The sequence below is a fragment of the Cherax quadricarinatus genome, chromosome 16 (assembly GCF_038502225.1).
Source record: "Cherax quadricarinatus isolate ZL_2023a chromosome 16, ASM3850222v1, whole genome shotgun sequence".
NCBI classification, from domain to species: domain Eukaryota; kingdom Metazoa; phylum Arthropoda; class Malacostraca; order Decapoda; family Parastacidae; genus Cherax; species Cherax quadricarinatus.
Window position 1 is genome coordinate 48,682,867 of NC_091307.1, and position 27,462 is coordinate 48,710,328.

Here is a 27,462-nt window from a genome sequence, read left to right on the forward strand (position 1 = left end):
AACCTCACTGTGAGCCTTTATATACCCTCTGTGTCCATATACTGTTTGTATCGGCTTGACAAAGCTCCTGGAGAGCGAAACGTTGCTTCAGTAAAATGTCACATTAGTTGCACTTGTGTCCATTTACTTTAGATAATGAAACTTACGAACCGCTTGTTAGAAACCCCATTGACCAGGTCAATAACTATTTCAATAAACGTCTTAAAACGTTATTGAAAGAAAATGATGAACTAAACACTTGCCAGCGAGGTCCGCAACTCTACCGTATGTTTAAGGGTTGATCACGACTAATAAACCAGGGAACCCAATTCGTCATATTATAAGTTCAGTAGGCTCAGTAGCATATAACCTGCCTAAATGCTTGGGTAAACTTTTAACTCCCATGATCGGTAGGATCTCGGAGGCTAGTATTAAAAATAATGTTGGCCTTGATGAGTTTTGATGTCACTGCCATGTTCACCAGAGTCCCTGTCACGGGCTTGCTTATGTACCTTGAAAAAGGGCTAGAAAACTTCTCCTTGCCCTACCCCACAAATATAATTATTCAACTGATTAAACTCTGTGTCACTGATTTGGAAGAGTACGTTGAAGGTAAGTACTATGCTTAGAAGCAGGGCATGGCTATTGGAAATCCCCTCAGCCCCTTACTCAACAACCTGTATATGGTGTTCTAAGAGACTAGACTGCTTAAAGATATTCTCCCAAATAATGCTATGTGGTTCAGATACGAAGATGATGTGCTTTGTCTTTGGCCTGAAGATCACAATATAAATGAGTTCCTACCTAGACTTAATTGTCTGATACCTTTTATTAAGTTCACAGTAGAGCATGAAATGGATAACATTCTTTCCTTCCTAGACGTTTTAATCTATTGCATCGGCAAAAGTTTCAGATTTACAGTTTAGAGGAAGACCACCAATATGTCATCATACATTCATTATTTTTCCAATCAGGAATCTAGGGTTAAAAGGAATGTTTACCTTACAATGTTCCTGAGAGCTTTGCGTGTCTGCAGGGATTTCGTTGAGAAGGTTCTGCTGTCAGCTCGGAAGACTTTCTACAGGACTGAACCTAAGGAAATGCCTGACTGGAAAAATGTATTAGTCTTGCCATACAATGACAATTTGGTCTGCCTGCATGAGGCACTAAAAAAAATAAATATAAATCTGACTTTCAAAAACACTGGGACAGTGAAACAAAGACTGATTAAACACACATTACCTAATAATGTGTGTGGTGTCTACAAGGTCCCATGCACCCTTTGCTCACTCTCATACATTGGTCAGACCGGGAAACTTCTGGAACCCAGATTATCCCAGCACCATTACTCAGTCAGGACAGGCCAGGTGTTGAATGCGATCTTCAACCATGTCAGCTCTTGCTGTCACCCACCGGGGTGGGCTGCCTCCCAGATAATTGTACCCAACAGTTCCATCATAGAAAAAACATAATAGAGTCCTCTCTCTTGAAACATGATAAGAATGCCGTATATAACTGAAATTATGGGCTGTACAAACTCGATAGTTATTTAATGGAGTCTATTGCATATAGCCGTAAATAACAATGTTACACAAAAGCGCAGGATTGCTGCTCATGCCAGGGGGTTTCATGATGGTTCGGTTGTTTGACCAGAGTTTGCAAACTGAGCATCATGGTACACCCATCGTGAATGTCATTATCTTGTGAAGTCCGTCGCAAATGTCGATATTTAACATGTTAGGTCTGCCATGACCGTCGATATAATCCACTCAGCTACTACTGCTACAGGTGCTCTCGGTGGTGTGCTGCAATACAGACTGCAACCTGAGTGATATAACATCAGTAGTAAGGAAGAAGCCATGGGGGTTCATTTAGGTATAGGCGCACATGTGCGATCATCCTAGCATAGACCAAAAGAGGTGCAGAATGATGTACTGAAGTCCTAACCCGTCTAGGAACAGTGGTACAAGGTACCCATGGCACACATAGTTGATTGCAACACGGTGATTGTAATTAATTTAGTGGTTTACTGAATCAGGTTGTTAGAATTATAATAATAATAATAATAATAATAATAATAATAATAATAATAATAATAATAATAATAGCGGATGATAGTTGGTAATAATGATAGGAATTGTGTTAAAATTAAGAATTGCCTAGTTATTAAAAGAAAGCCTCAGTAGGAGAATTCACACAGGCATATTGAATGACACAGATAGTATAATCTGGAATGTTCTATGACACCGGTCGAGGAAATGTGGAATTTATTCCCTCTATTTCATTAGTTAGAAGGTTGTAAATGAAGGTATGTAAATGATCCACTATAATAATGTAACTTTTTATGTTGCGTGTTCTGTTCCCAGCTGTTAGAAGCTTAGGGCTGGATATTAACTATCTTCCAGTTATTTTACCTCGTGCTATCTGCAAACTGTGAGGCCTACTCTACCCGACCCTATATGGGGCGTGGTGTGGAGAGACCAAGAATTCGAACCCATGTTGTTTTGGCCCGCCTCATGGTGAGGGAAAACCTCATGACGGTCTAACCCACAGGACCACGCAGTCCTACAAGAATCAAGCATCGAGCAGAAGTAGATATTTCACCTCGCAATGAGGCTAAAACAACACGGGTTCGATCCTCCATCTAGCCACAGTGTTGTTATTGATATATATATATATATATATATATATATATATATATATATATATATATATATATATATATATATATATATATATATATATATATATATATATATATATATATATATATATATATATATATATATATATATATATATATATATATATATATATATATATATATGTAGTGCCGAATAAGTAAAACTGGTCAATTAGCAAGAACTCATTTAAAATTACATCCTTTCTAAAATTTTCTCTTATACGTTTAAATATATATTTTTTTCATTAATGTTAATGTAAAAAATTGTAATTTTGCATCAAAAGAATCTTAGAAAACTTACCTAACCTTATTATAACAAGAACAATTTATTTTAGCCTAACCCAACTAAAAATATTTTGGATTTGTTTACAAAAATTTAATACTAAAGAAACACAGTGAAATACATTTTTTTCGTTAGATTCAGAATGATTTTGGAGAAATTATTGCAAGCTGGAAAGACAGACAGGTTACCCACTGCTTAAATAATCACTCTCCATGGTAAGTCTGATACTTAAAAGATGTGGTGATTATTACAACAGTCAACATAGAGCAAGGCTGAAAAGACTAAGTTTATTATTGATCAAAAGTGAAGCTTTTAACCAATAAATCCACTAGAATACAAGGCAGGCATGTACTTTCAGTAGTGTTGGGAGCTGTGAGTCGAGTGATTTACTGTTTGACCAGAGCCCCACACGTCACCTTTCGGGGGGGGGGGGAGGTGGAAGAGGGAGGGGAAGGGATAGCGGGAGCTAGTCTGACCCTACGTTAACAAGCAGCCGGCAATTAAACTATCACTTTAGGGGTGGAGGAGAAAAGGCGGGAAAAACGGGAGCTTGACTTACCCTACCTTAACTAGTAGCCGGCAGACAAACTATCAATTTAGGGGTTGGGGAGAAAAGGCGGGAATATCGGGAGCTAGACTGACCCTACCTTAACGAGTAGCTGGCAATGAAACTATTGTTACTATATATTCCCTCTCTACTCCTATCTATTGAACTTTTCGCTCACACTCCCCCATACCAAGACTTATAGTCAAGGAGTATAAGAAGAATAGGCGAGGAAAAAGTTCTAACATGTGGAAGTCGCGTAAGGCAACAAATCTTCTACTGACTGTCACGACTTAACCAGTCAGAGAAATAATTGGATGAACCATTGATATACACAATATGGAACTTAAAAGCCTGGAGTGCCAATGTCCACCTCAAGAGGCGACTGTTGGTTCCCTTAAAAGTTTCTAGGTATATCAAAGGTTTGTGGTCCGTTTCTAAAATGAATTCTTTTCCCAGCAAATAAAATTTAAGTTTGGAGATACCCCACACAAGGGCTAAACATTCCTTTTCTATTGTGGAGTATCTTGTTTCTGCGGGAAGGAGTTTCCGGCTTAGGAAGCATACAGGGAAGGGAGTACCATCATGGTATTGTAGTAGCACCGCACCTAAGCCAGTATTGGAGGCATCAGTTCTCAAACAAAATGTTTTATTAATGTCTGGAATATTAAGTATAGGGTCTTTCGAAAAGATGCTTTTAATCTCATTAAACTTTTCCCGAGCTACGTCGGAAAGTTCTAGAGATTCCTTCACAGACTTTTTAAGGAAGTCCGATAAGATGCCTGTAAGATCAGTAAGGTTCGGGATAAACCATGCATAAAAATTTACAGAACCAAGAAAGCTACGCATGAGTTTCTTGGTTTTGGGGAATTTAAATTCTAATAAAGCTTTGATCTTACTGGGGAGAGGCTGCAGAGAGTTATTAGAAAGTATCAGTCCAAGATATCAAATCTTGTTATACCCAAGGAAGCATTTCTTCGGCTTGGCAGTGAGGCCATATGAGCGTAACCTACGCAAAACTGATGTTAATGTTTGGATATGTTCGCCCCACGTAGATGTCATTACGTAAATGTTATCAAAATAAACTGAAACTTTTGGCATATTACCCAAGACCTTTCTCATCAGTCTCACGTAGGTAGCACAGGCAGTTACCAAACCGAAGGGCATAGTTCTATACTGCATCAGTCCTTGGTGTGTAGGAAAAGCGGTGTACTGCTTAGAAGAAGGATCTAACATTACTTGATGATATGCCTGCGCAATATCAATCTCTGAAAAGAAGGAAGAGCCATAAAATTTGTGTAGATCGCTATCTATTAAGGGCATAGGCTCAGCATCCCACCGAGTTATAGCATTAAGGCCTCTGAAGTCAATAGCAAGTCTATATGAATTATCCGCCTTCTTAACCATGACTACTGGAGAGCAATATGCAGATACTGAAGGTTCAATGAACTTTAGTTTTAATAATTTGTCTACCTCTCGGTCAAATGCATCCCTAAGGTGAACTGCAACTGGGTATAATTTCCGTTTGATAGGATTGTCCGTCAATAAGTCAATTTTATGGACTACCGTGGAGGTAACACCTGTAATATCAGTAAAGACGTCTGAAAAGTTACTCACACATTGAAGTAGTTCATGTCTCTTATGGTCATCCAAAGATTCATTAATATTAATGTTGGTTGCGCCCGAGTGGTCAAGAGTCACCAAGTCATGTAGTTCTTCATCATAGTCTAAGTTAGAGGTGTCAATTACGCACACTTTACATTCTTCAGTTGTCTTATCAAGTTCGTGTGGAAAAACTAAGTCAAAGTTATTAAGGCAGTTAACCGAATTTCTTCGGTAATATTTCTTAAGGATGTTGATATGACAAAGCTTAGGTTTCCCCTTGACTTCTATGAGGTAGTCAACTTTCCCACAAATTTTTAATACTTTATATGGACCTTTCCATGCTACTAATAATTTATTTGACTTAATCGGCAAAAGTACAAGAACTTCATCCCCTACTTTAAAACTTCTCCTCTGACTTTTGGAATCAAAATAGGTTTTGTACTGGTCCATTGACAAGCTTAGGTTTTTCGAAACTATGTCAGAGGTCTCCTCAAGTTTGGATCTAAGGTCAAGGAGAAACTGGTAAGAAGACTGAACCTCAGCATTTACCTCCTCATTAGTCCATAAGTCATGAAGGATGGACAGTGGACCTCTGGCCTGTCTACCATAGAGAAGTTCAAAAGGTGAAAACCCCAAAGAGTCACTGGGAACTTCCCTCATGGCAAACAAAACACAGGGTAGGTAACGATGCCACTCCTTAGGTTTAAGGAAGCAAAGTTTCCTTAAAATGGACTTGAGAATCGAATGCTGGCGCTCAATCCTCCCATTACAGCTGAGATGATAGGGTGTGGTGAAGAGAGGCTTCACTCCCAGAAGTTGGTATAGATGTTGCATTAAGTCAGATGTGAATTGTGTCCCACGGTCAGACAAAATTTCTCTAGGGATGCCCACTCTGGAGAAGATGGACAAAAGGGCTTCAGCCACCTCTGTAGTAGTTATGGTCTTTAAGGGTATGGCTTCAGGGAAACTCGAAGCATAATCAACTAATGTTAATATATATCTATGTCCCCCAGATGAAAGTGGAGATAAAGGACCAACGATGTCAATAGCTACTCTTTCAAACAGTACCGTAAAGATTGGCATTTTGACCATAGGTACTCGCCTGGTACCTCGGGAGGATGACAGTTGGCAAACTTTACACGATCTACAATAAGAAGTGACATCTGAGGACATTTTAGGGCAAAAATAGGTTTCCCTAATTTTATTTAAAGTTTTACGATGCGAGAAATGTCCGGCCACTGGCAGGTCATGAGCCATTTTAAGAACAGTCTCTCTGCATTGACTTGGAACAACTAAGATGGAATAGTCTATCTCATTTGAATTTAATTTGAATACTGACTTGTACAAGATACCTTTTATATATTCAAATTTATTTGAAAAGTTTTTCCTTTGGATAACTTGATTTTGTTTAGCGGCATTATGGCAATTCTGAAGAGAAGGGCAATTACGTTGTAACTTGACAAAGGAGTCCTTCGATATGTCTAAAGGATTAAAGTCAGGGAAAATCAAAGGATGGACAGTAGGAGAAGCCTGGGCTTTGGTCTGAGCCCTAGTCAAGACATTTATGGTATCGGAGGTGATACCTTCACTTTCATCTAAAAAGAGAACTTGTGATCCTACTTCCTCGGTTTCGAGAGTAGCATCACTGGTTTTTAATCCTACATGAATATCGTGAGACATTGTCTCATCTGAACTTTCGAGGGGCTTCTCTGACTCTACAGGAAAAGGATCTGAAACACTTATATCCATCTTTGGTGCTGACAGGTCAAGCTCAGAAGGAAGAATGGCACCTTTTACATTACCTATTAGTACGGAGCAAGAAGTGATGGGAGCTAGTACGGCTTCAGACCAACCTGTGAACCATTTAGACCTAATGTAACAACGGATGGTAGGAAAAGTGTCCGTACGGCCCAAGTAGTCTGAAAGTATAGCAGAGGAATGAGTTTCTTTAAGGTTAGGGAACAGCTTATCAGAAATGACTATACATGTGCATCCAGTGTCTCGTAAAATGGTAGATACATTAAGTCCATTAACTGTTCCTGAACAGAAGGGTGCTTGGTCATTACAGTCTTTAAAACATCTTCCAACTTTTTGGACCTTCTTAGAAGGACAATCTGGACGTTTATGTCCCTTAACACCACACAAATGACGAACAGGAATAAAAGAAGTCATTTTACTTTCCACTAGAGGCTTTGATTTCTTAAGGTTTGATGAACCCTTGCCCTTAGGGTTCGATCCCTTTAGGTCTTTATAGGAATTGTGAGCCTCAGCATACAGGTCAGCAGCCTCAGCAACTTCCTCAGCTTTAATCAGGTTACGTTCTCTGAAGAATGTTCGTATCTGGTGGGGAAGAGCTGTCAGGAACTGGTCAGCAACCATGAAGTCTCTAAGAGATTCATAACTATGATCAGTTCCTAAACTCTCTATCCAAAAGTCGAACAAACGAAAGAGTGTTACCTGTAGCTGCTGAAAGTTCTGGCCAGGCTGTAAGGTGGCATACCTGAAATCTTTCCTGTAAAAATTTGTGGTTTTTTGATATGCTTTAAGGATTGCCTTCTTCAGTAGGCTATAATTACATATGATATCCTGCGACAAAGTTGCATAGATATTCAAAGCGGTACAAGAAATTAACATTCCTAACCTGATAGCCCAGGTGTCAGCAGGCCATTCACAGAGGGTAGCGGTATTTTCAAACCTGATAATGTAAGAAGTTATGTCTTCCCCCTCTGTGAAGGGAGGTAAATTAGGTGTTGGAATATGTGCACTAGCTGCACGTTGTTCCATTACTCCTTCATCTAATTGCTGTTGTGAGAAAGTTAACTTCTTATTCTCTAATTCAAGGCGAGTTTGTTCGAGCTCGCGATCCTTTTCTCTCTCTCTTAACTCATATTCTCTGTCCTTTGCTCTTTCCTCAAGTTCCCTTAATTTAACCTGTTCCTCATGTACTCTTGCTCTCTCCTCATGATCAAGTCTATCACGCTCCTTTTTGTCTTCTCTTTCGATTCTCTCTCTCTCCTTTTTCTCTTCTCTTTCGATTCTCTCTCTCTCCTTTTTCTCTTCTCTTTCAAGTCTTTCCTCTATCTTAGCACTAATGAAAGATTCTAAATTTTTCCCTGTTATTCCTAACTTACTTCCAGCGTTCATCCAAAACTGGTATTCATCCATACTTGCAAGAATAACTTAAACTATCAGGGGAAATGAAACGGGTATTAAAGAAAACGGAGGGTTCAATTCCTGCTCCGCTCAAACTGTAAATAAATCAGAGGGCTCGATCCCTACTTCAATTAAACAATATGTATTAATGAAAACGAAGGGTTCTATGCCGGCTCCGAGCAAACACTAAGTTGAATGGGGTCCCTTGACCGTCCAATCTTCTCACCAACAAATCAAGAGTGTCCTATGACAGTTCCCTTGATATAATGAAGAGCTCAATGAAACAAGTTGTCACTGGAAAATCTCGGGTCCCTAGAGTCTAATCCTCCAAAGTGTTTCAAGCTCACATACAAAAGTGGCAAAATTAAATATTATATCCTGCCTGACTTGACTTACAATAAATTGAGACTATAACAATCACCAAATCTTTCAAATACCTGTACTGTAGTCCTACCATAGAGAATGATTACTCATGGCTGGTGGTAACCGTCTGTGGTATGCGGCGTTGAAGTTCCAATGGTAGATTCGAGATGGAGTTGAATCTTGATTCAGTAGCGTTGATCCTGGCAGGGTCGCCACTTGTGAAGGCTTACTCAGCCCTGTAACAACTTCAGACAGTATTACTCAGGCTGGCTCCTCCTCAGGAAAATTAATGAATAGAAAAAGAAATAATAATTCACAAAGATAAACACTATTTATTAAATCAAACATAAAACAACAAAACATGAAAGGTATATCCTATTTGAAAGAAAATTAAAAATGAAATGAATAAAATAACATTTGAAGTCAACGCTAATATCTACAAGGGTGTCTGGTGTTGGTGACTCTGTTGTTGAAACACTGGTGTTGGTGACACTGTTGATGATAAGGGGGGGGGAAGGTCGCAGGTGTTGGTGACCATCCACTGGCTAGTTCTTCACAGAGAATCGCCGTGATTATTATCCCGATGACAGGAAAGCAGGTTCTTTACTGCTGCAATGCTGTGGAGTTACGTCCTGCACTTTCATACAGGTGCACAGGTAGTTCAATACAAAATGGAGAAGTCTCTGGACGTTAGTCGTTCTCCTGTTCTGCTTGTTGATTGCCAGGTGACCCTCTCTGATATCCAAGCTGGAAAGACAGACAGGTTACCCACTGCTTAAATAATCACTCTCCATGGTAAGTCTGATACATAAAAGATGTGGTGATTATTACAACAGTCAACATAGAGCAAGGCTGAAAAGACTAAGTTTATTATTGATCAAAAGTGAAGCTTTTAACCAATAAATCCACTAGAATACAAGGCAGGCATGTACTTACAGTAGTGTTGGGAGCTGTGAGTCGAGTGATTTACTGTTTGACCAGAGCCCCACACGTCACCTTTCGGGGGGGGAGGTGGAAGAGGGATGGGAAGGGATAGCGGGAGCTAGACTGACCCTACGTTAACAAGCAGCCGGCAATCAAACTATCACTTTAGGGGTGGGGGAGAAAAGGCGGGAAAAACGGGAGCTAGACTGACCCTACCTTAACGAGTAGCCGGCAATGAAACTATTGTTATTATATATTCCCTCTCTACTCCTATCTATTGAACTTTTCCCTCACACCGACGAATCGAAATATATGCACTGGAAAGTTTCCATCGGTACGTTTCAGCCAGTGCTGTGTTTTATCATTGTTTATGAAATCCAGCTCTAACACAAGGATTCCCGGTTACTACTGACTGTTTTCTCCAAATTTTCAGTGATGGTTTATTCGGTATTAAAATAAGTACAGTGTTCCAATGGATAGAAATTACTTCACAAAAGCCTTTTTGCTCAGATTATCAATTATTGAAGAAACAGAGCACATAAACCGAATTAAGATTAACACTGTGCTTTACAGGAACCTTCGTAAACTAAAATATATATTGTTCTAGGTAACCACTTCGTAATAGAGTGAAAACCGAATTATTTGATTGCTATCTCCTTTTATTTAATTTTAGTAATCAGTAGGAGGAACCTCTGCAATTCTTAACTGTTTACAAAATATTATTTTAATAAACTTTAATTTTCTTCACTGTTTTTCAGCTGGGTCAAGTACATCCAACATGGTGACAGAAGTAATTTTATTTACTGCAGCCATGTTCATGCTTGTGCAGCCGTCTCACACAAATGGTAATATAATATTCAAACATTTACGAGTTGTATTTTTCTTGATTATTCTTATAATGTTAAGAAATGGGAGAGGCGCTCCCTTCATATATGATGTATTTTTCCTTTAAATAAATTGTGTTCTTTTTCACCTTAGGAGTCGGAGCAGCAGCGAGGGCTGTTGAGGCTACCCTGGAAATACATTCTGGATCAGACTCTCGTTGTTCAGTTATCTTCTTCGTAGATGACGTCTCCTCGAAGACCTCATTATTTATTGTAAGAGAATAAACAAAATGGAGTCCATGGCATCTCAGAATACCACGAGGATGAGCTAAAACATTTAATAAAAACTATTTCATCAAATTCTCAATATAATTTTATTTTTTTATTGTTTTAGGAACTCATGTCAGTGATGCTGTCTAGCGTTGGGATAACGTTGTTTGAGTTGGAAGTTCAAGCTCTTGACGCCAACTTACAAGAACAGTTCTCCTGTGCGATTAAAAAGGCTAAAAGAGTAAGTACATCATGATTAATTGGAAGAGTATGAGCAAATTACTCTTGAATGAGAAGGGAACATTCTCATTAAAACTATTATGATAAACAAACGTTAATTTACAGCATCTGAAGGTAGGTAATACACGTATTTTTGTTAAGGCTGGTAAATAAGCTTTCACATTACCGCTGATGTTCGTAAAGCTCTATCACTCTACTGCTGAAGTGGGTATGTCGCATTTATTCTGAAGTGCGAAGGTCACTTTAAGATAAAAACGGTTAGGAGGCCTGGTCGGAACTGCGCCGTGAGGATGGTGATCTCCAGAAGCATCTTCAGATAAACTTTAGGTAGACTTTAGGTACATTTCAGGACTCTCTCACATTACTACTCAGGTAAGTGGGTTATCCTTGCAATATCAACGAATCACGTGTATAACACTTGCTTTCTTACTGACGTCAACAGCTGCGGCAGGAGTCATGGTGCGTGACGGTGGTCGTAGTGAGTGACGACTCAGTTTTCCTCGCCGCTTTTGCCGAGTGGTCCCTCAAGGGTCATCTCCTGGTGTGGTCAATGAGGCTCCTCGTCGTCACTCACCTGCCGCTCCAGCAACTGCAGCAGCTCCACACGACCCTCTCCATGACGAATTCCATGTTGCTCATTATTAAGAACAAGGAAAGTTCGGTTAGGTGCGAAATAAATTTTTGTAGCTCATTTGTTAGATGAAATTTTCCACATTTTTCTCTTCATTTATTTAGCATCATATAAAAGAAACAAGAGGTTAATGAATGATTAAAAATACTTTTAATGTCCCACATACATAGGTGCAACATTTTTATACACCTGCCATTTACTCCTCGAGAAGCCAAGGCTGTGAAAATTGCCTCCTGGACACCTCACCATGGACTCACCCTCACCACCAAGCTTCCACTCTTCCCTGATAAGTTTTCCATGTAAGTTTCTGTTTTACATATATGTTACTATACTTCGTTTTCTGCTACCCTATGAATATATTCCCCCGTTAGGACTGAGATGTTCATGGACTTCTGGCATGACAGCTATTAAATACGTCATCATAAATTTGTTGCCTTTGAGTCGCTGTATGCAATTAATGTACTTAATTAATATTTCACAATATACCACAAGACTCCTGGTACCTCACCCCTCGTGTAAGACAATGCAACGTGCTACATGTCAAATCAGTTCAAGAGGTGGTTTTCTGAGTCAATATCAGAGTTATGCAGTGTTCAGTGAACAGCCCCAACCCGAATCCCTTCGAATTTTTTTGGAATGAAATGAGAGCAGAGATCCAATACGAAAGCACATCATCAGTACCATACTTGAAAGAGGCTTAGTTAAAATTGGATTAAAAAATTGACTAGTCTTACTTTAATGAAGTTTCTGATTCATTACTTAATCGTTAGAAATTTATAATAACATTACATGGGATCATAACCATGTATTAAAAGGACAGTAAAATTTGCCTTTCTGTTATTCTTTATACTATGACACTGTATCACTGGTCAGCATCATTTGCGATGCCCAACATTATTTGCTGAGTCTGTACATCCTTCATTCAGTAGTGTTTTGTATCGTCTTGTCAGTGAAAACTTCATGGAGTCTCCAATCAAGAAAGTTCTTCCTTCTTACTAGTTCCTCCTTTCCATTATTTCCACAGCATTAAGTTTCGATCTTCTTTCCAAGGGATACCGAACATGTTTGTCATGATATAAATGTTTTCTTCTTTTCTAAACGATTTGGTTATTAAATAAAATTTTAAAGAGTTTATTTGCTTCATCCTCAAGATGATCACAGACTGATTGAATGAAGAATCATGCTGTATCCTTGGCTGTGATTATTAGATCAGAATATTTGTGTTTTATTATAAATATGACTTAGAGTATTATTGAGTTTTTGCCTATCTAAAAAAAAATAACTTAGTAACTTTTTCAGATTTTTAGAGAAACCATCGCTGGCGGTGGCCGTCGACCAGACTCATATTAAGGAAGTTCACAAAAGTCGTAAAGACAATATCATGGATTATTTTTCACAAAGCATTAATTTTACGTAAGTTATGTTTATTCAACTGTTTTTCACTGAAACATATTTCTTTTGATCTGGACCTCTGATAGTCACGGTGGGTCCAGGAGGTGAATTGTTGTACCTGTTCTTCTCCATTCACTATTACTATGACTTAATTGACTTTTTCAATATTTCTAGTCGTGTCAGTAAAAGAAAAACATTCAATAATTGTTTCATACTGAGTACATTATATAATTAAAAGCTTAAAAATATTGAAGGATCAAATGTTTCTCTCTCGGGCTCTATGATGGCTCTGGGCTCCATGACATTCTGTCAACTAAACGGATCTGAGATCATGTGACTCCTGTGTTGTTGGGTTGGTGGTGCTTAGCCTCTTTGAGTATCGTGTATGCTAATGTTTTAGAAACTTTGTGGTTTCCAGTGTTACGTTCTATTGTGTAGTGATAGCAATTAGCGAGGCTTCTAGACACCGTCAGCGTCTGACGTCTGCTTCGGTGAGAACGAGCTGAGCCTCATCCCAGTTCACCAAATACCCCGTGGAGTCTCTGTGGAAAACATAGGTGTACCTTAAATCGTCTCTGCTAAAGGTACTTCGATACTCGTTCAGGAGGACCGCATCTATCAAAGACCTCACTACGAAACGCAGCCCAACACCTCTAACTTCCACAACAGGCGTCTACACCAGCCTCTGTGGATTCTGTCCCAAGAAATATGTAGGCGAGACAGCAGAGATCTTGTGGTCCCCCTGAATGAGCATCGAAGTGTCTGTAACAGATACGATTTAAGGTACGCCTGTGTCCTCCACTGAGACTCCACGGGGCATTTGATGAACTGGGATGAGGCACAACTTGTTCTCACCGAAACAGACCTTAGACGCCGACGGTGTCTAGATGCCTCGCTAATAGCTATCACCGATACAATAGAATGTAACACTGGAAACCGCAAAATTTCAAAAAACATTAGCATACATGATACTTAAGCAGGCTAAGCACCACCAACCCAACAACACAGGAGTCACATGATGTCATCGTCTACCCGTCCTCATCCCAACATGGCATTCTTCAGGTCACCGTGCGTCACTCACACCTCACTCTCCGCCTATGTACATTATCTTTCTACCTCTGTATGTTAGAAGTGATCAAGGTCCCAGAACGGAAACGTTTTCTAAACCAACAGTGTAATTTATGTGCACGGAGATGTATGTACTTCAGCGTGTTAACAATGAGAAATTATTTAATATTTTCTTAATTGTTTGTGTACAGTTTGTATCGGAACGTTGACTACCTTCGAGTAAGGTACGACTAGAAATTCAATTACATATTTCAAATCAAGCAAACCTATCAAACAACCTAGCTTAATTCAAAGACACTGGTATAAGTTAATCAAGAGCTCTCGTAACATTTGCATTCACAGACGCTTTTTAATATAATTCTCCGAAGCATTGTGTAAAAGCTGTGCACTTCTCTATATTTCATTATACATACGTATGTTAAGTGTGAGAGGAAAATTCGGAAACCCGCCAGTTTTTCTCCTAAAGATTCAAAGTGTGTGATTTAAAAAAAAATAATCTTCAGTAAATTCTAAAAAATATGCTTTCTTTAAGATACAAGTACGTGCATCCCCGAGATGGCTTATGGTCCGGCCTCGTGGAAATGGTCAGAAACAAGGTGAGACCTTTTCCTATTGCCCATAAATTTAACATCCCTAAGTGTTAGTTAGCATAAGTTTAATGTCAGTGTGAACAAGTAAGGACGAATGATACCATCAGTGAGCATTACTGAGCACTCTCATTATTAATTCAGTGAGTGTTCACGACCACAACTACTATCGTGAGTGCTACTCAATCAAGTAAATAACGAGAATCCTCCTACATAAAATAACGAAAAGTGAGCACTCATAATCCATGTCAATTATTTGAGTGTCTGTAGGTTTTCCAAGCTAAAAACAAAACTAACGTCTAATGAGAGATTTCCTGAATAAAGTTAAAAACAAGTGTTCTTACGCAATAACTAATAAAAGTGAGTATTTTTTACACTTAAGCTAGAGAGACTGAGCATTTTTACACCCATAGTAAAGAAAGGGAACGTTCTTGAACATTCCACTAATGTTCTTGAACATTCTACTAACGAGAATGAACATTTTTTTACATCTCAAGAGAATAAGAGTGATAAATTAGACACATGTGCAACACTTGGGTATCTTTAATGAGGAAACGTTTCGTCACACGGTGGCTTCATCAGTCCATACAAAGAAGAATGGTGAAGAACAGGAGGAGATTGAAGTAATCAGTCCCTGAGCCTTAAGTCGATGTAATCAGTCCATCTTTTCAAGACTGATGAACTAATTACATCGACTCAAGGCTGAGGGATGATTACCTTAATAAACTCCTCCTGTTCTTCACCATTCTGCTTTGCATTGGACTGTTGAAGCCATTGTGTAGCAAAACGTTTCTTTAATATAGATTCTTTTATGTTGCACAAGTGTCTCAATCTTCGGCTTAGAAACATAAGCGTTAGGTCACCTTGAATATTTAAGTTGGTATTCCCCAAAAGAGAAACTACACTGGAGAGAGTTTACCTGGAGAGAGTTCCGGGGGTCAACGCCCCCGCGGCCCGGTCTGAGACCAGGCTAGTGGAAGCTGCAGATTGTTCTCAAGATGTGTAGCTTTTTTTTTGGTAAGAACTTCATGACTAGTGTATCCTACCCTCAGCTTCATCACTGGTGTATCATACCTTGAGCTTCACCACTGGTGTATCATACCTTGAGCTTCATCACTGGAGTATCATACCTTGAGCTTCATCACTGGAGTATCCTACCCTCAGCTTCATCACTGGAGTATCATACCTTGAGCTTCATCACAGGAGTATCATACCTTGAGCTTCATCACTGGAGTATCATACCTTGAGCTTCATCACTGAGTATCATACCTTGAGCTTCATCACTGAGTATCATACCTTGAGCTTCATCACTGGTGTATCATACCTTGAGCTTCATCACTGGAGTATCATACCTTGAGCTTCATCACTGGAGTATCATACCTTGAGCTTCATCACTGGTGTATCATACCTTGAGCTTCATCACTGAGTATCATACCTTGAGCTTCATCACTGAGTATCATACCTTGAGCTTCATCACTGAGTATCATACCTTGAGCTTCATCACTGGAGTATCATACCTTGAGCTTCATCACTGGTGTATCATACCTTGAGCTTCATCACTGGTGTATCATACCTTGAGCTTCATCACTGAGTATCATACCTTGAGCTTCATCACTGAGTATCATACCTTGAGCTTCATCACTGAGTATCATACCTTGAGCTTCATCACTGGAGTATCATACCTTGAGCTTCATCACTGGAGTATCATACCTTGAGCTTCATCACTGAGTATCATACCTTGAGCTTCATCACAGGAGTATCATACCTTGAGCTTCATCACTGGTGTATCATACCTTGAGCTTCATCACTGGAGTATCATACCTTGAGCTTCATCACTGGTGTATCATACCTTGAGCTTCATCACTGGAGTATCATACCTTGAGCTTCATCACTGGAGTATCATACCTAGAGCTTTATCACTGAGTATCATACCTTGAGCTTCATCACTGGTGTATCATACCTTGAGCTTCATCACTGGAGTATCATACCTTGCGCTTCATCACTGGTGTATCATACCTTGAGCTTCATCACTGGAGTATCATACCTTGAGCTTCATCACTGGAGTATCATACCTTGAGCTTCATCACTGGAGTATCATACCTTGAGCTTCATCACTGGTGTATCATACCTTGAGCTTCATCACTGAGTATCATACCTTGAGCTTCATCACTGAGTATCATACCTTGAGCTTCATCACTGAGTATCATACCTTGAGCTTCATCACTGGAGTATCATACCTTGAGCTTCATCACTGGTGTATCATACCTTGAGCTTCATCACTGGTGTATCATACCTTGAGCTTCATCACTGGTGTATCATACCTTGAGCTTCATCACTGGAGTATCATACCTTGAGCTTCATCACTGAGTATCATACCTTGAGCTTCATCACTGAGTATCATACCTTGAGCTTCATCACTGGTGTATCATACCTTGAACTTCATCACTGAGTATCATACCTTGAGCTTCATCAAAGGAGTATCATACCTTGAGCTTCATCACTGGTGTATCATACCTTGAGCTTCATCACTGAGTATCATACCTTGAGCTTCATCACTGGAGTATCATACCTTGAGCTTCATCACTGGTGTATCATACCTTGAGCTTCATCAATGAGTATCATACCTTGAGCTTCATCACTGAGTATCATACCTTGAGCTTCATCACTGGAGTATCATACCTTGAGCTTCATCACTGAGTATCATACCTTGAGCTTCATCACTGAGTATCATACCTTGAGCTTCATCACTGAGTATCATACCTTGAGCTTCATCACTGAGTATCATACCTTGAGCTTCATCACTGGAGTATCATACCTTGAGCTTCATCACTGAGTATCATACCTTGAGCTTCATCACTGGAGTATCATACCTTGAGCTTCACCACTGGAGTGTCATACCTTGAGCTTCATCACTGGTGTATCATACCTTGAGCTTCACCACTGGAGTGTCATACCTTGAGCTTCATCACTGAGTATCATACCTTGAGCTTCACCACTGGAGTGTCATACCTTGAGCTTCATCACTGGAGTATCATACCTTGAGCTTCATCACTGGAGTATCATACCTTGAGCTTCATCACTGGTGTATCATACCTTGAGCTTCATCAATGGGGTATCATACCTTGAGCTTCATCACTGGAGTATCATACCTTGAGCTTCATCACTGAGTATCATACCTTGAGCTTCATCACTGAGTATCATACCTTGAGCTTCATCACTGGAGTGTCATACCTTGAGCTTCATCACTGAGTATCATACCTTGAGCTTCATCACTGAGTATCATACCTTGAGCTTCATCACTGAGTATCATACCTTGAGCTTCATCACTGAGTATCATACCTTGAGCTTCATCACTGGTGTATCATACCTTGAGCTTCATCACTGGAGTATCATACCTTGAGCTTCATCACTGAGTATCATACCTTGAGCTTCATCACTGGAGTATCATACCTTGAGCTTCATCACTGAGTATCATACCTTGAGCTTCATCACTGGAGTATCATACCTTGAGCTTCATCACTGGTGTATCATACCTTGAGCTTCATCACTGGAGTATCATACCTTGAGCTTCATCACTGAGTATCATACCTTGAGCTTCATCACTGAGTATCATACCTTGAGCTTCATCACTGGTGTATCATACCTTGAGCTTCATCACTGGTGTATCATACCTTGAGCTTCATCACTGAGTATCATACCTTGAGCTTCATCACTGGTGTATCATACCTTGAGCTTCATCACTGGAGTATCATACCTTGAGCTTCATCACTTGTGTATCATACCTTGAGCTTCATCACTGGAGTATCATACCTTGAGCTTCATCACTGGGGTATCATACCTTGAGCTTCATCACTGGAGTATCATACCTTGAGCTTCATCACTGGGGTATCATACTTTGAGCTTCATCACTGGGGTATCATACCTTGAGCTTCATCACTGGAGTATCATACCTTGAGCTTCATCACTGGAGTATCATACCTTGAGCTTCATCACTGGGGTATCATACCTTGAGCTTCATCACTGGAGTATCATACCTTGAGCTTCATCACTGGAGTATCATACCTTTAGCTTCATCACTGAGTATCATACCTTGAGCTTCATCACTGGTGTATCATACCTTGAGCTTCATCACTGAGTATCATACCTTGAGCTTCATCACTGGAGTATCATACCTTGAGCTTCATCACTGAGTATCATACCTTGAGCTTCATCACTGAGTATCATACCTTGAGCTTCATCACTGGAGTATCATACCTTGAGCTTCATCACTGAGTATCATACCTTGAGCTTCATCACTGGAGTATCATACCTTGAGCTTCATCACTGAGTATCATACCTTGAGCTTCATCACTGGAGTATCATACCTTGAGCTTCATCACTGAGTATCATACCTTGAGCTTCATCACTGGAGTATCATACCTTGAGCTTCATCACTGGAGTATCATACCTTGAGCTTCATCACTGGAGTATCATACCTTGAGCTTCATCACTGGAGTATCATACCTTGAGCTTCATCACTGGAGTATCATACCTTGAGCTTCATCACTGGAGTATCATACCTTGAGCTTCATCACTGGAGTATCATACCTTGAGCTTCATCACTGAGTATCATACCTTGAGCTTCATCACTGAGTATCATACCTTGAGCTTCACCACTGGAGTGTCATACCTTGAGCTTCATCACTGGAGTGTCATACCTTGAGCTTCATCACTGAGTATCATACCTTGAGCTTCATCACTGGAGTATCATACCATGAGCTTCATCACTGGAGTGTCATACCTTGAGCTTCATCACTGAGTATCATACCTTGAGCTTCATCACTGGTGTATCATACCTTGAGCTTCATCACTGAGTATCATACCTTGAGCTTCATCACTGGTGTATCATACCTTGAGCTTCATCACTGGTGTATCATACCTTGAGCTTCATCACTGGAGTATCATACATTGAGCTTCATCACTGGTGTATCATACCTTGAGCTTCATCACTGGAGTGTCATACCTTGAGCTTCATCACTGGAGTATCATACCTTGAGCTTCATCACTGGGGTATCATACCTTGAGCTTCATCACTGGAGTATCATACCTTGAGCTTCATCACTGGAGTATCATACCTTGAGCTTCATCACTGGAGTATCATACCTTGAGCTTCATCACTGAGTATCATACCTTGAGCTTCATCACTGAGTATCATACCTTGAGCTTCATCACTGGAGTATCATACCTTGAGCTTCATCACTGGGGTATCATACCTTGAGCTTCATCACTGGAGTATCATACCTTGAGCTTCATCACTGGTGTATCATACCTTGAGCTTCATCACTGGAGTATCATACCTTGAGCTTCATCACTGGAGTATCATACCTTGAGCTTCATCACTGGAGTATCATACCTTGAGCTTCATCACTGGTGTATCATACCTTGAGCTTCATCACTGGAGTGTCATACCTTGAGCTTCATCACTGAGTATCATACCTTGAGCTTCATCACTGGAGTATCATACCTTGAGCTTCATCACTGGTGTATCATACCTTGAGCTTCATCACTGGTGTATCATACCTTGAGCTTCATCACTGGAGTATCATACCTTGAGCTTCATCACTGGTGTATCATACCTTGAGCTTCATCACTGGAGTATCATACCTTGAGCTTCATCACTGGAGTATCATACCTTGAGCTTCATCACTGGTGTATCATACCTTGAGCTTCATCACTGGAGTATCATACCTTGAGCTTCATCACTGGTGTATCATACCTTGAGCTTCATCACTGAGTATCATACCTTGAGCTTCATCACTGGGGTATCATACCTTGAGCTTCATCACTGGAGTAACATACCTTGAGCTTCATCACTGGAGTATCATACCTTGAGCTTCATCACTGAGTATCATACCTTGAGCTTCATCACTGGTGTATCATACCTTGAGCTTCATCACTGGGGTATCATACCTTGAGCTTCATCACTGGAGTATCATACCTTGAGCTTCATCACTGGTGTATCATACCTTGAGCTTCATCACTGGAGTATCATACCTTGAGCTTCATCACTGGTGTATCATACCTTGAGCTTCATCACTGAGTATCATACCTTGAGCTTCATCACTGGAGTATCATACCTTGAGCTTCATCACTGGTGTATCATACCTTGAGCTTCATCACTGAGTATCATACCTTGAGCTTCATCACTGGGGTATCATACCTTGAGCTTCATCACTGGAGTATCATACCTTGAGCTTCATCACTGGAGTATCATACCTTGAGCTTCATCACTGAGTATCATACCTTGAGCTTCATCACTGGAGTATCATACCTTGAGCTTCATCACTGGAGTATCATACCTTGAGCTTCATCACTGGGGTATCATACCTTGAGCTTCATCACTGGAGTATCATACCTTGAGCTTCATCACTGAGTATCATACCTTGAGCTTCATCACTGGAGTATCATACCTTGAGCTTCATCACTGAGTATCATACCTTGAGCTTCATCACTGAGTATCATACCTTGAGCTTCATCACTGGAGTATCATACCTTGAGCTTCATCACTGGAGTATCATACCTTGAGCTTCATCACTGAGTATCATACCTTGAGCTTCATCACTGGAGTATCATACCTTGAGCTTCATCACTGAGTATCATACCTTGAGCTTCATCACTGGAGTATCATACCTTGAGCTTCATTACTGGAGTATCATACCTTGAGCTTCATCACTGGAGTATCATACCTTGAGCTTCATCACTGAGTATCATACCTTGAGCTTCATCACTGAGTATCATACCTTGAGCTTCATCACTGGAGTATCATACCTTGAGCTTCATCACTGGAGTATCATACCTTGAGCTTCATCACTGGAGTATCATACCTTGAGCTTCATCACTGGAGTATCATACCTTGAGCTTCATCACTGGAGTATCATACCTTGAGCTTCATCACTGGAGTATCATACCTTGAGCTTCATCACTGAGTATCATACCTTGAGCTTCATCACTGGAGTATCATACCTTGAGCTTCATTACTGGAGTATCATACCTTGAGCTTCATCACTGAGTATCATACCTTGAGCTTCATCACTGGAGTATCATACCTTGAGCTTCATCACTGGAGTATCATACCTTGAGCTTCATCACTGAGTATCATACCTTGAGCTTCATCACTGAGTATCATACCTTGAGCTTCATCACTGAGTATCATACCTTGAGCTTCATCACTGGAGTATCATACCTTGAGCTTCATCACTGGAGTATCATACCTTGAGCTTCATCACTGGAGTATCATACCTTGAGCTTCATCACTGGGGTATCATACCTTGAGCTTCATCACTGGAGTATCATACCTTGCGCTTCATCACTGGGGTATCATACCTTGAGCTTCATCACTGAGTATCATACCTTGAGCTTCATCACTGGGGTATCATACCTTGAGCTTCATCACTGGGGTATCATACCTTGAGCTTCATCACTGGGGTATCATTCCTTGAGCTTCATCACTGGAGTATCATACCTTGAGCTTCATCACTGGTGTATCATACCTTGAGCTTCATCACTGGTGTATCATACCTTGAGCTTCATCACTGGGGTATCATACCTTAAAGATGGTTTGGATTGAAAGGAAAGGTTACGAAACTGATCATTTTATTTTTAAAACTAATGGATTTTTTTTACTGTGAAATAACGTGAGAATGTCTTCTAAGATCAGCTTGAAACTTTCAAGCTGATTGATGAGAATAAATGGAAGAATTTGTACATTTTTAAAATGTGTTGTTAATAATTAAATCAGAGTTAAAAAACTAATGACTACAGACCATAATTTTTAAAGGAGTGGACTGGTAAGCCAGCGGAAGGCCTCGGTCGGATGGCAAGAAGACCCACGTCAGAAAACACTTGTCCTGTTTCCTGACAAACGTTACCTAACCCAACTAGTATCTGTTTAATGATTAAAGAATGATTCTTCTGAATGAAGAGAATTTTAAATAAGTTCCAACTTTAGGAATAAAAATGAGAAAATTGAAAACTCTTGTTTAATGGCTTCTATAATTTCACGAGTTTAGTTTGACATTACTTAATTGTTAACACATTATTCGATACACAAATAACCCGCACATAAAAGAGAGAAGCTTACGACGACGTTTCGGTCCGACTTGGACCATTGACAAAGTTCGGTCCAAGTCGGACCGAAACGTCGTCGTAAGCTTCTCTCTTTTATGTGCGGGTTATTTGTGTATCGTTCCAGTCACGGTATTGTGCCTTTTTGTTATACATTATTCGATATATTTCTCGTGTTTTCAACTAAATTCCTTGAAAGGCTTTCGTTAATACCCTAAGAATGCTTTATCCAATTAACTTCATATTTTTACTTCTGGTTAACTACTGCCACATGAAGCTTCCAGGAGTAATTGGCAAGTACAGTGTCCTTTGCTCAGGTTTTTTTTACATAGATCATTGCAGAAGTTAGGTTACATGAAATGTCTTTAAAAAGGCTCTTTTGACTGCCTTCAAAATTTCAACACACGTTAATCCTACTTCAATGATCACTATTGGCATATTTGATCTTGAAATAGATTAGAAATGTTTTAATATTTATAACTAAAAACTGTGATGAAGTAGTGAGTACGATCTTTCGTAGAGTTATCTCCTCTTCAGTTATGCATTCCTCCAGGAGTTGATCTCGTGCGAGTCACACGGATGAATATAATTTCGTATACGAGTAGCCCAGATGGTTCTGATATCGTACGAGAGTGACCAAAATGTCTTTGATCTCGTGTGGGAGTGGATCAGATGGCTTTCATCTCGTGTGGGATGGACCCAGATGGCGATTATCTCGTACGGGAGAGGCCCTGATGGCTTTGATCTCATGCTCTAGTGATCCAGATGGCTATGATCTCGTGTGGGAGTTTCCTAGATGGTTATGATCTCGTGTGGGAGTGGCTCAGATGGCTTTGATTTCGTTTTGGAGTCGCCCAGCTGGATATGATCTCGTGCAGGATTGGTTCAGATGGCCATATTCTCGTGTAGAATTGTCTCAGATGGCAATAATCACGTGTACGATTGGTCCATATAAATATGATGGTATGATCTTGTGAAGAATTGTCCCAGATAGATATAATCTCGTGATTAATTGGCTAAGATGGCAATGATTTCGTGTTGGATTGGCCCATATAGCTATGAAGCCGTGTAAGACTGGCTCAGATGGCTATGGTGAGTCGACACTCTCCGTCTGTTGGATGGCCCAGACACACTCACTCAACCACACCTCACTGCATTTCTTATTATTCTCTTTCCTTTCTTCACTTTGCTCGTTTTATGTTTCTAAATATTAATTGTCTGTCCTAATTCCCCAAACAACTTAATCACTACTCCCAACAGCGGCCACCATCACTACCACTTTTGCAAGCACAACCAGCCATAACTCCTGTAGCCAGTCCCAGGTTAACGACCAACACGATCGCTTCCAGTACACCAGCTACATCCTCAACTACTTGAAGTCCCAGAATTACACCACCATCTCAACTAACAACAACCCAAGCATGACCACCACCACCACCACCACCACCACCACCACCACCACCACCACCACCACCACAACTACCACTACTACCACCTCATCTACTACAAACACTTCCACAGCTTCAACCACCACCACCATCAACCATAATATTACTTATGTGTCTCATACTAGAAGACGCGACTTCAGCTACAAAATACAACTAATTATTCAACTGAAGAGTTCGTAGTGTGAGAACTACGCAACGAATTTCAAGAGCTATAAATTTTTCTAACACTATCCCGGTCTAACATATAAAACTAGAAATAAGATAAAGATTTTTCAGATGAATGAAAAGACACTTTGTTTATCAAGAAAAAATAGTACAAGAAAAACCACACAGTGAAGGCCAAAACATATATAATATATAAGAAAAACTTAATTTAACGAATTTTTAAAGTGTACAGAAATACAATATTATAATAACGTAAACGTCACAATGTGTTTGGACAACAGGAAGACGCTTTTGAAGTAGATGAAATACAAAACTAAGAAACACTAAGTAAATAACCGCAGTAGTTTTCCTTAAACAAGTAAGTTAATTGTTTCATTTTTGTTAAGAAGTCTGTGATACTGTTAGTTAAACTGAATTCTCCACAAAAAAGTAACTACTACATTTCCTTGTGAACTATATAGCTGCTTGTCAGGAAGAAACGAAAATATTTTACCAAACCTTAATGAATGAGACGGGTGCATATTATGACTACCCATTGCTCTATATTAATAAGCAGCATGCTATGTTTTATGTTCCTTGTTTTAAGCAACATCACGTAGCAAAAACTGTGAAAAAACGTCCAAAACTGAGACCTGGGTTGAATTGTCACTCATGTATATCACTCTTAATCCAGCAACATAATCACGTTCATTACTGAGTAAGATTCCCATGAATAATATTTACACCTAATATTCCACGAAATTTTAAGATAGCATTTAGTCAAACGAAGATTCACATTCGAACGATTAATAGTATTTTTTTTTTAATATTTATATAAATTAGTGCTTTACACATTCTTTGTCATGATTTTTATGTTAAACTTGAATCTGTTTAGGAAGCAGACTTTGCTCTTGGCCCCTTCAGTCTTTCTGCTACCCAGGCTGAGGTGGTAGATTTTATGTGGCCAATAATTATACAATACTCAAGGATTCTGGGTGGTAGAGGTCTGCCAGAGGTGGATCCCTGGGGTTTCCTGCTGCCTCTGGATATATTGGTGTGGGTGACTGTCTTGATGACATTGTTGGTACTGTTGTTCTTCATGTTCCTGGTGCTCTGGTGCTTGTCACATAATAATGTTAAAACACATCACAACTGGGAAACAGAAGCCTTCAATTTACTTCGAGTTTTGTTGTAACAAGGTATGAAATACTTGAATATTTTATTATGCCAGAAACATTAACTAACAGAATTAATTTCATTTTTAATATTCTTTATTAAGACTGTTTATTTTATAAAATTTACTATGTGTCCATCATAAATTTAATATAATAAAATACAAAAGCTTGTCTATTAATTGAAGACATTCTATAAAAGTGAATAACAATATATATCCAGGTATCTATCGACACAAATAAACCTAATACAGTAAAACAGCATCTATTTCAACATTATAAGTTTTCTTTTCATAACTTAATGTATATTCTCATGAATATCAGCTATAGCTTATAGTCGAATATGTTAAAGAAAATATAACAACTGCTGAGAGTTGCACATAATAAAACATTAATGTGTTCAGACTGCTTGGTGTCGGGCAGCTGGTGGTGGAAGCGTCTGATGTTTCTCTTGTGGATGATGATGATAGGACAAGTGCTGATTAAGAGTTACTCAGGGAACCTCATGTCCAGTCTGGCTGTGAAGTACATCAGCCAGCCCTACCAGACTCTCCGCGACCTCTTGGACGATTCTTCTGCAACAATGATCTGGCAGAAGAACTCCATTTATGAGACGTTCTTGAATGTATGACATGGTGTCAGTAGCTGCGTTGTATGATTAATTGCTGTATTGTCTATTATCTGTATTAGAAAGGTTTCTTATTAATTAACTGCTGTATTCAAAATATTGCATTTACTAATTTGTACATTTACATTCCTCTCCGAAACACATAATTCCCACTCATGTTTTTTCTCAACAGTCTGCCCAGTCTGGTATATATCGTGAGGTATACGAGGCTGTCTCTAAAGGACGCATCATGTACCATTCACTCTTCCAGTTCTTCAACAGCGCCGAGACTCTGGTTCGTCACAGACGTTACGCTATTGTCCAAGTTGAGATGTTGATCAATTTGATCGTCAACGATGAGTTCTCTCGTACAGGTTAAAACATTTTCTTTATGTTACAACATTAAAAAGATATTAACCGGTTTCCTTGAATCCCTTTATATATACATCACTCTGCTAACAGTCCCAATGACTGTTTACTCTTAGACAACATATTTTCGTATGCCTGCTGAATATTCAAGCTAGTACCTTTTAATTCTTTGTTTACCCACTTGATATGATGCTTCTATTTATTTATTTATTTTATTTATTATAAATTTGTGCACACATACAGAGGTACAAAAAAAAAATACAGATAAGAGCAGTATGCCAAAGCCACTTATACTATGCATAGCATTACGGGCTGGCTTAAAATTAACTTAAGATTAACTAAGCAATGATGAAGTCAGTGAAAAACATTAATGTAAACAGATTACTATAAAGCACAAGTGAGTATTACAAAGACAGGTCATATGAAGGATTCTGTAAGGTAGTGTATTTAAAAATAATAAAGTTAGATTCGGTTTTAGGTTTAACATTTATGTGATATAATTGTGAGAAACATTTAAGATATACAATTTATAAGGTTCAGTTATTCAGTATTTATTTGGTTTTGGGTGAGTAAGTGATCTTTGAGTAGAGACTTGAATTTATAAACAGGTAGTGTTTCTTTTATATTTACAGGTAATGAATTCCAGATTTTAGGGCCTTTTATGTGCATTGAGTTTTTGCATAGTGTGAGATGAACACGAGGAACATCAAAGAGTGATCTGTGCCTTGTGTTATGGTCATGTGTTCTGTTGAGGTTGGCAAGGAGATGTTTGAGGGGAGGGTTAATATCAGAGTTAAGTGTTCTATGTATGTAATAGGTGCAGTAATAAGTATGGATGTTTTGTATGGTGAGTAGGTTTAGTGTATTGAATATTGGTGGAGTGTGCTGCCTGTAGTGAGAATTTGTTATCATTCTAACTGCAGCCTTTTGTTGGGTAATTAGTGGTCTGAGATGGTTAATTGTTGTTGAGCCCCATGCACAAATTCCATAGGTGAGATAGGGGTAAATAAGAGAGTGATATAGGGCCAGGAGGGCTGACTGTGGAACATAGTACCGTATCTTCGATAGTATGC

General features: G+C 39.4%; 1 pseudogene; it reads left to right on the forward strand.

Annotated features, from left to right (window-relative positions):
• Positions 1–431: 431 nt before the first annotated feature.
• LOC128688811 (glutamate receptor ionotropic, delta-2-like) lies at positions 432–26,399 on the forward strand (annotated as a pseudogene).
• Positions 26,400–27,462: the final 1,063 nt, after the last annotated feature.